This window comes from Lepus europaeus, chromosome X (genome assembly GCF_033115175.1).
Source record: "Lepus europaeus isolate LE1 chromosome X, mLepTim1.pri, whole genome shotgun sequence".
NCBI classification, from domain to species: Eukaryota; Metazoa; Chordata; class Mammalia; order Lagomorpha; family Leporidae; genus Lepus; species Lepus europaeus.
In genome coordinates, this window is record NC_084850.1 from 34,353,850 (window position 1) to 34,368,868 (window position 15,019).

Sequence of the window (15,019 nt, forward strand, 5' to 3'; positions counted from 1 at the left end):
CATCCACTTTGCTTATAGCTGTGTCCAAATACCAACAGAGTCTATGGTCACAAAAGACTTCCATAGCCTCGGCAGCCCATGGCAAGAGCCTCGGGTGATCACTAACATCATAAAAAGGAGTTTTCATTGATAAAGAATAACAGTAGTCAATGTGCACTTGCTCCCATGTAGGACCTCTGTTCCTATTGAATTGTAATATGAAAATCGACTGCAAATTCTCTCCCCAAACTGTACTCTATATGTTGTGCGTATGCATGGGTGCAAATTGTTGAAGTCTACGATTAGCATGGAGTTGGTACTCTGTATATACAGTCATACTAAAAATGAACCATAATGACTGAGAGAGGGCAAGATGGTGGAATACGAAGTGAGTACATTGACAGTTTGGGAAAAGACAGTTTAATAAAAGTGGAGATACTTAAGTTTCAAGGAAAAGTTAGGGAAGAAACAGCAGAGGAAACTCTTCCAGAACTGCTGGTTCACAGTGGACATATGTGGAGGGCATGGTCACCCATGGCTTGGGACCCCAGCTGTGGAATCTATGCACAGTGTTGGAAAGGAAGGTGAGCCGAAACCTCAGTAGCCAGAGACACCAGTGGGAAAGCGGAAGGAGGAGCCTAGAGGGAATGAGGCTTGAGGACCCGTGGGGGAAAGTTCACCAGGCTAACTAGAGGAGAGAGGGAAAAAAAGGGACCAGTACGGACATGAGTCTCTCTCTCCACTTACCTTTCAAGGGCGAGCAAGACAAAGAGCAGGTGCCATTTTGGACATGCATAAGGGCTCGTCTGCCATTAGCCAAGCAGAAAAACCTGACTCTGGGGGGGGTAAAATAATAAGAGCTTGGGACCTGGTAAATATGTGGAGATAATGAACTGCGACTGTGAAGGACTGAAGTTGTGGGAGAGAACTCACGGAGACTTGAGTGCTCTCAGGAGAGTACACGAACTTGGTAACTTTGGCAACCCAGTGCGAGACGGCAGAGAAATTTGAGCTTACACAGAGGACTGCATAAATACTTTGTGTGGTCCTTGGGACAGAGCAGATGAATATTATACCCACAGGAGCCAGAGATCAGAAACTGACTGCATTCAATTACCCACAGCTGTGCGGAATTACTTCCCTTCTGAATCAAAAAAGAGAGAGAGAGAGAGAGAGAGAGAGAGAGAGAGAGAGAGAGAGAGATTTACCACACCTAACCTGAGTGTGTCACTTTTGGCATACGCTTAACCCTGACGAACCAGAGCTCTCTGGAAACACCCATCAGAAGCCTCTAAGGATCCATCAAAAGCAGACAATCCACTTAATACAGTCATAGTATAAAGAGAAAAAACACCACAGTGACCAAAGAAGAATCCAAAGAATATCTCCACAATTCCAAGCAACCAACACAGAAACAGAGAAAACAAGAATAAGGAAGACATTATGACACCCCCAAATGAACAAGACACCCCATCCAAGATTATGAAAATGATGAGATAGAAGAAATGCAAGATACAGAATTCAAAAAATTTATGATAAGAACACTTAAAAGTTTTCAAAAACAAATTCTTAACTACAGAAATTTTTACTGGACAGGATAGAAAACTCTCTCATGAAAATGAAATCTCAAGGAGGAATCAAATGAAATGAAGAAACTACTAGAACAGGAAAGAGTTATAGGGAAGAGAAATCAAAATGAAATGAAGAATTCAATAGATCAAATGAAAAACACATTAGAGAGCCTTAAAAACAGAGTCAGTGAAGCAGAAGAGAGAATATTGGACTTAGAAAACAGAGATCAGGAAAGTATATCATCAAACCAAAGAAAATAAGAGGAAATTAGAAATATAAAAAATATTCTTGGGAATCTACAGGGTACTATTAAGAAACTAAACATTCGGGTTCTAGGAGTTCCTGAAGGCATGGAGAGAGAGAAAGGATTAGAAGGTATTTTTAGTGAGATACTAGCAGAGAACATTCCGTGTTTGGAGAAGGACAGAGACATCCTAGTACAGGAAGCTCATAGAACCCCTAGTAAACATGACCAAAAGAGATCCTCACCATGACACATAGTAATCAAACTCACCACAGTGAAACATAAAGAAAAGATTCTAAAATGTGCAAGAGAGAAACGCCAGATTACTCTCAGAGGAGCTCCAATGAGACTCACAGCAGATTTCTCATCAGAAACCCTACAGGTTAGGAGAGAATGGTGAGACATAGCCAAAGTACTAAGAGAGAAAAACTGCCAGCCCAGAATATTATGTCCTACAAACCTCTTATTTGTGAATGAAGGTGAAATAAGACCTTTCATAGCAAACACAAATTGAAAGAATTTGTCACCCCCCATCCAGTCCTTCAAAAGATGCTCAAGGATGTGCTACACACAGAAACATGGCCTTCAATATGAAACAAGGTAAAAGAAGAAAACCTCACAGTAAAAGATCACAGGAAGTTCAAAGCATATATTAGAAAATATTTTGGGGAAAATGACAGGGAAAGTTACTACTTACCAGTAGTCACATTGAACATTAATGGCCTCAATTCTCCAGCTAAAAAACACAGACTGGCTGAATGGATAAAGGAACAAAACCCATCTATTTGCTGCTTACAAGAAACAGATCTTTCCAACAAAGATGAATGCAGACTGAAAGTGAAAGGCTGGAAAAAGATATACCATGCCAACAGAAATGAAAAAAGAGCAGGTGTAGCCATCTAAATATCAGACAAAATAAACTTATTACAAAAACTGTTAAGAGAGACAAAGAGGGGCACTATATAATGATTAAGGGATCAATGCAATAGGAAGATGTAACTACTATAAATGTATATGCACATAATTACAGGGGACCGGTTTATTTAAAAGATTTGTTAAGGGACATAAAGGGAGACTTAGACTCCAATACAATAGTACTGAGGGACTTCAATACTCCATTCTTAGAAATTGACAGATCAACCGGACAGAACATCAACAAGGAAACAGCAGATTTGACACTATAGCCCAAATGGATCTAACAGATATCTACAGAACTTTCAATCCTACACATAAATAATTTACATTCTTCTCAGCAGTGCATGGAACATACTCTATGACTGACCACATACTAGGCCATAAAGCAAGTCTCAGCAAATTCAAAAGAATTAGAATCATACCATGCAGCTTCTCAGACCATAGTGGAATGAAGTTGGAAATTAGCAACTCAGGAATCCCTAAAGCACATGGAAACACATGGAGACTGAACAACATGCTCCTGAATGAACATTGGGTCATAGAAGAAATCAAAAGAGAAATCAAAAACTTTCTGGAAGTAAATGAGGGTAACAACAGAACATATGAAAACTTATGAAATACAGCAAAAGCAGTGTTAAGAGGAAAGTTTATAGCAATAGGTGCCTACATCAAGAAATTGGAAAGGCACCAAGTAGATGAACTTTCAATGCATTTCAAGGATCTAGAAAAACTGCAGCAAACCAGACCCAAATCTATTAGGAGAAGAAAAATAATTAAAATCAGAGAAGAAATCAATAGCATGGAATCCAAAAAAAATTGCAAAGAATCAGCCAAACGAAGAGCTGGTTTTTAAAAAAAAATGAATAAAATTGACACACCATTGGCCCAACTAACTAAAAAGAGAAAAGACCCAAATCAATAAAATCATAGAGGAAAAGAAAACATAACAACAGACACCACAGAAATAAAAAGAATCACCAGAAATTGCTAAAAGGACTTGTATGCCAGAAAACAGGGAAATGTATCAGAAATGGATAGATTCCTGGGCACATGCAACCTACTTAAATTGAACCAGCAAGATATAGAAAACATAAACAGACCCACAACTGAGACAGAAATTGAAACAGTAATAAAGACCCTCCCAACAAAGAAAAGCCCAGGATCAGATAGATTCACTGCTGAATTCTACCAGACATTTAAAGAAGAACTAACTCCCATTCTTCTCAAACTATTCAGAACAATCAAAAAATAGGGAATCCTCCCAAATTATTTCTATGAAGCCAGAATCACCTTAATTGCTAAGCTGGCAAGAAAATTACAGACCAACATCCCTGATGAACATAGATGCAAAAATCCTCAATAAAATTCAGGCCAATAGAATGCAACAACATATCAGAAAGATCATCCACCCAGACCAAGTGGGATTTATCCCTGGTATGCAGGGATGCTTCAATGTTCGCAAATCAAACAATGTGATACACAACATTTACAGACTGCAGAAGAAAAAACATAGGATTATCTCAATAGATGCAGAGAAAGCATTCGATAAAATACAACACCCTTTCATGATGAAAACTCTAAAGAAACTGGGTATAGAAGGAACATTCCTCAATATAATCAAAGCAATATATGAAAAACACACAGCCAGTATCCTATTGAATGGGGAAAAGTCGGAAACATTTCTATTGAGATCTGGTGCCAGACAGGGATGCCCACTCTCACCACTGCTAATCAATATAGTTCTGGAAGTTTTAGTCACAACCATTAGGCAAGAAAAAGAAATTAAATGGATACAAATTGGTAAGGAAGAAGTCAAACTATCCCTCTTTGCAGATGATATGATTCTTTATTTAGGGGATCCAACGAACTCTACTAAGAGACTATTGGGACTCATAGAATAGTTTGGCAAAGTAGCAGGATATGAAATCAATGCACAAAAATCAACAGCTTTTTTATACACAGGCAATGCCATGGCTGAGAAAGAACTGCAAAGATCAATCCAATTCACAATAGCCACAAAAACAAATACCTTGGAATAAACTTAACCAAGGATGTTAAAGATCTCGATGATGAGAATTACAAAACCTTAAAGAAATAAGAGGATACAAAAAAATGGAAAAATCTTCCATGCTCATGGATTGGAAGAATCAATATCAACAAAATGTCCATTCTCCCAAAAGCAGTTTATACATTCAATGCGGTACCAATCAAGATACCAAAGACATTCTTCTCAGATCTGGAAAAAATGATGCTGAAATTCATATTGATACACAGGAGACCTCGAATAGCTAAAGCAATCTTGTACAACAAAAATAAAGCCAGAGGAATCACAATACCATATTTCAGGACATACTACAGGGCAGTTTTAATCAAAACAGCATGGTACTGGTACAGAAATAGATGGATAGACCAATGGAACAGAATAGAAACACCAGAAATCAATCTAAACATTTACAGCCAACTTATATTGGATCAAGGTTCCAAACCAATCCCTGGAGTAAGGATAGTCTACTCAATAACTGGTGCTGGGAAAACTGGATTTCCACATGCATAAGCATGAAGCAAGACCCCTACCTTACACCTTACACAAAAATCCACTCAACATGGATGAAAGATCTAAATCTACGACCCAATACCATCATATTATTAGAGTATATTGGAGAAACTCTGCAAGATATAGGTACAGGCAAAGACTTCTTGGAAAAACTCCAGAAGCACAAGCAGTCAAAGCCAAAATTAACATTTGGGATTGTATCAAATTGAGAAGTTTCTGTACTGCAAAAGAAACAGTCAGGATAGTGAAGAGGCAACCAACAGAACGGGAAAAATATTTGCAAACTATGCAACAGATAAAGGGATAATAACCAGAATCTACAAAGAAATCAAGAAACTCCACAACAACAAATCAAACAACCTACTCATTTGATGGGCCAAGGACTTCAATAGACATTTTTCAAAAGAGGAAATCCAAATGGCCAACAGACACATTAAAAAATGTTCAGGATCACTAGCAATCAGGGAAATGCAAATCAAAATCACAATGAGGTTTCACCTCACCCCGTTCAGAATGGCTCACATACAGAAATCTACCAACTACAGATGCTGGGAAGGATGTGGGAAAAAAGGGACACTCACCCTCTGTTGGTGGGAATGTAATCTGCTAAAGCCACTATGGAAGTCAGTCTGGAGATTGCTCAGAAACCTGAATATAACCCTATCATACAACCCATCCATCCCAAAGGAAATTATATTGGCAAACAAAAAGCTGTCTGCACCTTAATGTTTATTGCAGCTCAATTCACAATAGCTAAGACCTGGAATCAACCTAAATGCCCATGAACAGTAGACTGGATAAAGAAAACATGGGACATGTACTCTATAGAATACTATACAGCAGTCAAAAATGATGAAATCCGGTCATTTGCAGCAAAATGTAGGAATATGGAGCACATCATGCTGAGTGAAATAAGCCAGTCCCAGAGGGACAAATATCATATTTCTCCCTGATCGGTGACAACTAACCGAGCACCAAAAAGGAAACCTGTTGATATGAAATGGTCACTATGTGAAAGAGTGACTTGATCGGCCCTCATCCTGACTGTTCATGTACGACTTAATACTTTATCCCTTTAGTATTTTTTGTTCTACTTAATACTATTGGTTGAACTCTAACACACAATTATTCTTAGGTGTTTAAATTTAACTGATCCCTGTTAAATATAAGAGTGGGAATAAGAGAGGGAACAGATGCACAATTTGGGACATGCTCAATTGGATTTGCCCCAAATGGTAGCGTTAGAAATGTGCGAGGGGATTCTAATTCAATCTCATCAAGATGGCATGTACCAATGCCATCTCACTAGTCCAAGTGATCAATTTCAGACCACAATTGATCATACTGATAGGTCTAAGAGTCAAAGGGATCATATAAACAAGACTAGTGCCTGCTAATACTATCTGATAGAATAAAAAGGGGAGAGAATGATCCAACATGGGAAGTGGGATACACAGCAGACTCACAGAATGGCAGATGTCATAAACAGCACTGTGGCCTCAGAATCAGCCCTTAAGGCATTCACATCTGGCTGAAGAGCCCATGAGAGTATTTTAGGCATGGAAAGCTAAGACACTCTGGCAAAAAATAAAAAAGAGGACCTAAATGAAAGATCTCTGCAAGTGAGATCCCAGTAGAAAGAACAGGCCATCAAAAAAGGCTGTACCTTTCTCGGAAGGGAGGAGTGAACCTCCACTTTACTTATGACCTTGTCTAAGTAAGATAGAAGTCAGAGAACTCAACAGGCTTCCATAACCTTGGCAACTCATGACAAGAGCCTCGGGAAATTACTGACGCCATAACTAAGAGTGTCAATTTGTTAAGTCAACAACAGCAGTCACTTTGCACTTACGCCTCATGTAGGATCTCTGTCCTTAATGTGTAGTTCAATGTGAATTAATGCTATAACTAGTACTGAAACAGTATTTTACACTTTGTGTTTCTATGTGGGTGCATACTGATGAAATCTTTACTTAATATGTACTAAATTGATCTTCTGTATATAAAGATAATTGAAAATAAATCTTGATGTGAATGGAATGGGAGAGGGAGCAGGAGATGGGAGAGGTGTGAGTGGGAGGGAAATTATGGGGGGAAGCCATTGTAATCCATAAACTGTACTTTGGAAATTTATATTTACTAAATAAAAGTTAAAAAAAGAAAAAAATGAACTATAATGAAGAATGAGATGGGAGAGTGAGAAGGATGTGGGATGGGTGTTGGTGGGGGCGGTTATGGGGGAAAGAACCAGTATATTCCTAAAGTTGTATCTATGTAAAAATGCATTAATTAAAAAAATAAAAAAACATTAGGGTTATGTTGAAAAAAAACTCAAATTTAAAAAAAAACAAAACTCAAATTTGCCAAATCTGGGAAAGTGTTAACTTCAAAAATCACTAAAATATGGAGGTAACATTAGCAAATGTCATTGAAACTCCAAGCTCTTATTCCCCCCACAGAAACATCAAAGAACAAATTGTCAGAAACATATGTCAGAGCTCTGAAAAACTTAGGTATATAGCAAACAAGCCAATAGTGAATTAGAAAAGACAACTTTAAAACAAAAGGAAAGTTTTGTATTGCTTATGCTACATCCTGACATATTCCCTCCCCAGCATGGTAAGAGTCTTGAAGATGGAAATCTGCATTCCTAGTGTGGGGTACTATTGCCTAGATAGAACAAAAGTAGAAAAAAACTGATTCATAAATTATCACTTATTTGGCCTTATCCTGTATGGAGGATATCTGAAGGACAGGCACAAGGCAATCATCCTTGATTTATCTAACTCAGAGCTCAGGCTGGAAATGGTGGCAGGCTTTGCTTGAAAATGATTGAAGCTGAGGTGACCTGTAGATGCCTAAGACAGAAGATTATGGACAAAACATGTGACTGTCCACTTAAGGTCTATGAGCCAAAACAGATTTTCTTTAGGCAATAAGCAAATCAGAAAAAGGTAGAAAAAGGCACACTATATATAAAAAATTGATTTTTTTTAAATCTAAGGTGCAACAGTTTCACAATTGCTTATTAAAATGTAAAAAAGGGAATGGTCATTGAAATCTGTCTCTGGAAAATAATATTTATCTTAGAATTAACTGAAACATGCAAGTAAATATATCAGCATCTTTCTTTCCATCTCAAAACTGCTAGACACTCCCTGTCCAAATAATCAAGCTCTAGAGAATGGGGGAGGGGAACATAGGTATCCTTGTCTGTGAAGTTTTCAAATGTTCATATAACCTGGTACTGCTTTAGGACACACACACACACACACACATTGTGTTGCTTATGTTGCAGCTAGAAAAGGAAAAGCAGAATACAAAGGCAGTTTTACAACTTTAACCAGTTCTCACTGACGTTGATTGTCTGTAGATTTTTGAAAGTGGTGACAGGCACATAGATAACCAGAGTGTAAAGCATAATGCTTTCTGGATAATCACATGTGGATGTGGTTTGCAGCATCCCTTATTCCTTTCACCCAGATAGCTTTGTTGAGCCTAGCATGATTGCACATATCAGAAGTCCCCATCTTTTTCATGGAAAACTTCTGGATCTCACCCATTCCATGGATGTGCTTGTGAATGTTGATGATATACATTCGGGTTACCACTTCATTGATGGCAGATGGCCCTTCTTCTCATCACCCTTCTTTGTTAGAGGCATCTTGGAGGACCCAAGTTGAGGAGTATTTTTTTGAAAATATCAATTCCACTCAAATACCTACATTTTGTTTCAAAAGTTAGTTACATCCCTGAACCAAAGAAGGAATACAATGATAATGCTGTACATCAATTCAGAAATACGAAGAACATAGGTAAAATTGAAGGCTAGTAAGAACAGTTTTTTTTACATGTACATATGTGTTTTCCCAACAACAGTGTCAGAAAAAATGTAATAAAAACATTGCAGCACTTTACAACATAAATGTTCTTGTTACTTCACAAGTTGAGTTAGAAGCCAAACAAAGAAATCTTTTCTCCAGTTGAACGTCAAAGGTTAGAGTAATTACATGTGTGTGTTCCCTTGTATGATTTGTTCTTAGCACATAAAAATGATAAAAAGCTATGTAATCATACGAATGAATATACTTAGCTCTCAATTGTGATAATTTTCTCTGAGTCAGATATTTGCTCCTTTGAAAAGGAGAGTTTTGGTATGCCTTTGATTTTCATGGTTGAGAAAAACCAGCTTTCTTCCTGCAGGGGACATTGGGAAAGTCCAAGGAAACAAAAGTAAAACATTTACAAGAAACTTTTGGAAAAGTGCATCCCATATCATAGTACCTGAATTAAAGTCCCAGCTCCACTCTTGATGCAGTTTCCTAGTAATATACACCCTGGTTGACAACAGGTGATGGCTCAATTATTTGAATCTCTGTCAACCATGTGAGAGACCTGGATATCATTTCCAGCTCCTTGCCTAATTATGACAATTGCGGGTTTTAGGAAATGAATTACAGGAACAGAGCTGGCTTGCTCACTCACTCACTCTCTCTCTCTCTCTCCCCCTTACACACACACACACACACACACACCAGAAGCAATTTATAGACCAATACCATTAATAAAAAATGCAAAAATCAGGCCGGCGCCGTGGCTCAATAGGCTAATCCTCCGCCTTGCGGCGCCGGCACACCGGGTTCTAGTCCCGGTCGGGGCACCAATCCTGTCCCGGTTGCCCCCCTTCCAGGCCAGCTCTCTGCTGTGGCCAGGGAGTGCAGTGGAGGATGGCCCAAGTGCTTGGGTCCTGCACCCTATGGGAGACCAGGAGAAGCACCTGGCTCCTGCCATCGGATCAGCGTGGTGCGCCGGCCACAGCGCGCCAACCGTGGCGGCCATTGGAGGGTGAACCAACGGCAAAAGGAAGACCTTTCTCTCTGTCTCTCTCTCACTGTCCACTCTGCCTGTCAAAAATTTAAAAATTAAAAAAAAGCAAAAATCCTTAATAAAATAATTGTAAATTGATTCCAGTAGTATATTTAATGTAGATTGGCATTTATCGCAAGAACAGAAAGTTGCTTCAACATAAGAAAATCAACTAATGATACCACAATAAGAGAAATAAGAAGAAAATCATGTGATCTGATCCTTTATGTACAAAAGGCATTTGACATCATCCAACATTCTATCATCCAAATTTATATAAACTGGAATTAGATAGTGATGATGATTATACCATATTGTCTATGCAATTAATGTCACTTAACTGAATTTCACACTTAAAATGTTTGAGATTTCAAATATTAAGATACATATATACAAAATTATAATTTCAAAACAAATAATAGAATGGAACCTAATATATTAAATCTATGAGTAAATAATTATATTACATAAGTGAATTGTTCACCTTTAGAACTTCATCTTTCTGTTATATTTAAATACTTAGGAGGTAAATTTGATACTTTCTTAATCAATTAGATGATGAAGTGCCGCGGACCGGCTCTCGCGGAGACACAGACCGGGGAGAACAAGGGGCGAAGGCTCGTAGGAGAATCAGGAATCGGCGGGGAAATGACAGACAGACACACACGTTATGTGTATGTTACTGCTGCGATTTATTGTAGTAAGGCTTGGGTTTATATAGTAAAGAACAATGCTGCAGGCAAATGTAAAACTTTTATCACAAAGGTTGACAAAATGAGTTAAAACAATGATGTCATATGAGTGGTTTTATGAGGAACATAGTGGGGACATTGTTTTTAGACAATTTACGGAGGATGAGAATTGACCTTTGGTTTAGTTTTGTTTACTGAGGATGAGAATTGACCTTTGGCTTAGTTTCATTTACTGAGGATGAGAATTGACCTTTGGCTTAGTTTTTGTTTTCTGAACTGTTTAGGGGAATAACTGTCCAAGGTTTTGCTTGCCCTCTAGGTACCTGGAGATAACCTCTGAGTAACCTTAACATTTTTTTGTTACTACAATGGGAACCTAATGATATGTTTTGACTTGCATTCCTGGCTTACAGGAAACTTCTTTTTCTTGATTTTTTAGTTTTTGAGAATTATGAGGGTAAGCAGTAAAGTGTAAACACAGCTGGTAGATAATGCATAATGAGATCATCAGCAGAGCAGAGACACGGTGTCCCCAAAAATTAGTAAGGACAGTCTTCGGCTCCCCTAATGTGAGTCGGGGGTCATTACAACCGCGGACTGTACGGGAATCGCCTGAGGCTACACTCCACAGAGCGCTCACCTCAGACCCTGTAGCTTTTTAGATCCCCGACGCAGCAACATCTTGCCACGTGGGTATCACAGCTGTGGGCGTGGCAATGAAGAATGCATTTAGTTATAAATGAGTAAACTGAACAGAATGAAAATGATCACAATTTTAATTTTAATTGATTACTCAATATAACAATAAGCATTAACAATTGCTCACGTCACCAAAATAGAACCAAACGTCATGGGCCTGATGATTAAAGAACATGAAATCCAGTATGCCTTTACTAAAAGAACAAAGTTTAACCTAAGCTGGACTTCAGGTCAAGCTGCCAATTTGCTGGAAATTTGCTTAATTGCATGGAGCATTCAATATGTTTTTTGAGTTCTCTATCAGATAAATTTTAATAAAATCAAAGTGTCAGGGGGTGACAAATACATTAAATTTTTAAAACATAATTTTTACAAAAATGAATAAAACTGTAAATAAAGACAGGGAAGTGATTACTATACAACCAAAGGGAAAATGAGAAGTTTCTGATTATGTAGTAAAGATGGAAGGATTTCTGGTGTGGCTGGTATGATACTGTTTCCATTGTTTTTTTTTTTTGTTTTTTTTTTTTATTTTTTTTAACTTTTATTTAATGAATATAAATTTCCAGTATACAGCTTATGGATTACAATGGCTTCCCCTTCCCATAATTTCCCTCCCACCCGCAACCCTCCCCTCTCCCGCCCCCTCTCCCCTTCCATTCACATCAAGATTCATTTTCAATTCTATTTATATACAGAAGATCAATTTAGTATAAATACTTCAACAGTTTGCACCCACATAGAAACACAAAGTGAAACATACTGTTTGAGTACTAGTTATAGCATTAAATCAAAATGTACAGTACATTAAGGACAGAGATCCCACATCAGGAGCAAGCGCACAGTGGCTCCTGTTGTTGACCCAACAAATTGACACTCTAGTTTATGGCGCCAGTAACCACCCTAGGCTGTCGTCATGAGTTGCCAAGGCTATGGAAGCCTTCCAAGTTCCCCGACTCTGATCATATTTAGACAAGGTCATAAAAGACAGGTTGAGGATAGTAACCAATGATCCTAAGAGTGGCCTTAACCAGGTCTGAACAATTATACAGCATTAAGTGGGGAAGAGGACCATCAGTACACACAGGTTGGGAGTAGAGCCATTGGTGGTAGAGTAGAGGTTATGATTACAAAGGAATGAGGCCCAAGTGCACTAGACAGGGTCTAGAACAAAGGACAGAGTCATTATTAGAGGAGCTAAGAAAGGTGCTGTTTAAGCTACAAGTAATTTTTCTGGTTGAGAGGCAAATAGAACTGATAGAAGGGGCTTGATAATAATCTGGTGGGCTTTAGGCCTTGTAAGTTAAGAGGCCCAGACCTATCTATCTCTTCACATGGGGTATATCCTAAGGGAGGTGTGAACCTCCTAGGGGAAGGCACTCTGTTGACTTTCATTACTTGGCTGGCCTGGGAGGAGAGCTGGCCAGGTAAAGGCAGGGGGCATCTCTAACAAGAAATTTACAGTTCTGCCTGCAATGTTGCTGACCCTACTTGGCTGTCCCCTCAACTGCAGTGGTCACTTTGGAAGTTGGGCTGAGTGAAGGGCTTTTCAGCTTAGAGCCAATAAGATCTGTGGCTCTGACCTGGGCATCCTTCGACTCCAGGGCAGGTCCATTTCCAGTGATCCAACTCTTGGCAGAGCTGCCAGGGCTCTTCACAAGCTGACTTCTGCTGAAGCCCAGGCTTACCACATTGAAAGCCACTGCAGTGGACTGGCCTGTTGGGTCTCCTTGAGGGCAGATCACTGTACAGATCAGCCATTAATAGGCCTGCCACCCATTGCTTCTGATGCCTAGCTTTCTTTTCCTCCTGGTTTGTGTTAAAGCAGACCAGACGATGCAAGTCAAGGGAGTGCCCGTGTCCCATCTCTAATCTTCGGTGGCCTGAACTACAAGTCTATAGTCACAGGCATGTTCTGTAGTAGTTTTTCTAAGGTAGACAATGCCCATGAGGAAAATTATATTCTCACTTTAAAACTTTCTTTCCCTTTGGTCTGAAAGGGAGGTTTTTTTTTCCTACTTACTGTATACTTCGCTGTTGTTTTTTCATTATAACTCAGTATGCTATGTCTCTTCAGTGTGCTTCTGTAATATGTGTCTCATCTTAGTATAAAGTACTTTTTAAAACCTCTTAAAGAAAACTGCAATTTTAGTAAAGATCACATCAGTTTGTACCCACGCAGAAACACAAAGTGTAAAAATACTGTTTCAGATTGGAAATGGCATAGAAATTTAATTAATTTAAAAAAAATATTATGTAGGATCTCTGTCTTTAATGTGCTGTACACTCTTATTTAATGCTATAACTAGTACTCAAACAGTATTTTTTTTTCTTTTTCACTATGTGTTGCTATATGGCGGCAAACTGTTGAAATCGTTACCTAATATATACTAAACTGATCTTCTGTATATAAAGAGAATTGAAAATGAATCATGATGTGATTGGAAGGGGAGAGGGAGCGGGAAAGGGGAGGGTTGCGGGTGGGAGGGAAGTTTTGTGAGGGGGAAGCCATTGTAACCCATAAGCTGTACTTAGAAATTTATATTCATTAAATAAAAGTTTAATTTAAAAAAAAAAAGAAAACTGCAATTTTAGTGCAGATACTACTACTACTTACCTTAGTAGAATAGTGAGACTATCTAAGTAAGACACATAAATATAACTAGCATGCCTAAAATTCAATTGCAGGTTGAAGACTTCTAATCCAAAATCTAATATCTGAAATGGTTTAAAATCTTAATCTTTTGGAGTGTCCACATGCTATTTTTCCAATTTTGAAGCATTTAAAAATTGGAATTTTCAGATTAGGGATGCTCAATGACATACTTTCAGTTTATTTTATAATCATATGCTTAACCATGATCAAACAAAAAGTCTATGAAAATATTCCAAAACACAAAAATACTGTGATTTGGGAAACATGTCTGTCCTAAGAATTACAGATAAGGAATACCTAACCAATTTTATTATGGTACATCTTATTTCTGAGTTTAAAACTTGTATTTACATATATGTATTATATTATTAATATGTATTTAAATATATACATTTATGTGTATGTGTATCTGTGTATGTATTTAGATATAACAATAATTTTAACACATTTCTTACCTTGCCATTACCAAAACCATGAAGATGAGGTATTCTTACTTTGGTTCAGGGATGTAACTAACTTTTGATACAAAATGTAGGTATATGAGTGAAATTGATATTGATTATTTTTTAAGATTTACTTATTTGAAAGTTACATAGAGAGAGAAGGAGAGGGGAGAGGGGACAGGGGACAGGGGACAGGGGAGAGGATCTTCCATCTGTCCACTGGTTCACTCACCAGTTGGCCACAGTGGCTGGAGCTGAGCCGATCTGAAGCTACAAGCTTCTTCTGGGTCTCCAATGCGGGTACAGGTGCCCAAGGACTTGGGCCATCTTCCACTGCTTTCCCAGGCCATAGCAGAGAGCTGGATTGGAAGCAGAGCAGCCGGGTCTTGAACGGGCACC

The 15,019-nt window shown here is 38.4% G+C and overlaps 1 pseudogene; it reads left to right on the forward strand.

The window, feature by feature from the left end:
• The first annotated feature begins 867 nt into the window (after positions 1 to 867).
• The window catches only part of LOC133752549 (MKI67 FHA domain-interacting nucleolar phosphoprotein-like), a 74,398-nt pseudogene continuing 60,246 nt past the window's right edge, over positions 868 to 15,019 (forward strand).